The 919-nt window shown below is 26.9% G+C and overlaps 1 long non-coding RNA gene across 1 annotated transcript; it reads right to left on the reverse strand.

Annotated features, from left to right (window-relative positions):
- On the reverse strand, nt 266-637 carry LOC110270749. Its single transcript, XR_002360388.1, has 2 exons — nt 514-637; nt 266-404 (listed from the first exon to the last, which is right to left on the reverse strand). It is a non-coding gene; the product is annotated as an uncharacterized LOC110270749 (long non-coding RNA).

The following is a 919-nucleotide window of genomic DNA, read 5'->3' on the forward strand; positions in this document are numbered from 1 at the left end:
AAATAACAGTACAATCATGCACTTTGTTTATTTGTTTGATAAGTGATTTGGTTCACTATTATTTTACTTAGTAAAAGGTGAGTACATATACTCCCACAAAGAAAAAGGTGAACTATGTATGTGACTGCTCGATTTATAACATTGATTACATAGTTGTGGATAAGTATGTGCATAATTGTGTTACTCAATCACATACTCCTGTCCTTGCTTACATGGTGGTGAATAAATACAAATGCAAACTTTTGTTAATTTATCACATAATCCTTTGACCCCTGGTTTACCAAGAAAAAATGTGCACCTTTCATTGCATGCATCTGGTTTTGAAGGTGGAAGACAATAACTAGTGCCTACTGGTGCAAGACAAAATTTGGTTGGTGGTGTTACTACTTGCAATTGGTTATTTCCTACAAATATTTGGACATAAAAAACACTATTATTAACCAAGAAATTAGAATCATCATAAGATAATTATTCAAAACAATACATATTGAATTTTATGGATTTGATGTATACCAAAACTAACGGAAAGAACAAGTAAGAGGATGGAGAAACAGAAAACGATTTTCATGATGTTTAGTTTGATATGAAAATTTTATTTTCGTTGTACTTTTAATGTTATACTTTATAAAAGATTGGTCCTTAAGTATCTATAGATACTTAATGATGAACAAAATGTTATAAATTTTTTTAGGAAGTTATAATTTTGTATTAGTTTTAAATATAATATATTATTTTATATAATTTTTCAATTTGACCTATTTATTTACCCTTCGTGTCACAATTTTAATTTTGCAAACTAATCATAATTTAATATTTTCATATTTAATGGTTTTGTTGGGTACTAATTTATTACCAAGATTTATGCTTCTTAAGGATGTCTATCCATTATATATTATTAAAATCAAATTTTATCGATTAA

This window comes from Arachis ipaensis, chromosome B04 (genome assembly GCF_000816755.2).
Source record: "Arachis ipaensis cultivar K30076 chromosome B04, Araip1.1, whole genome shotgun sequence".
Lineage (NCBI taxonomy): Eukaryota > Viridiplantae > Streptophyta > Magnoliopsida > Fabales > Fabaceae > Arachis > Arachis ipaensis.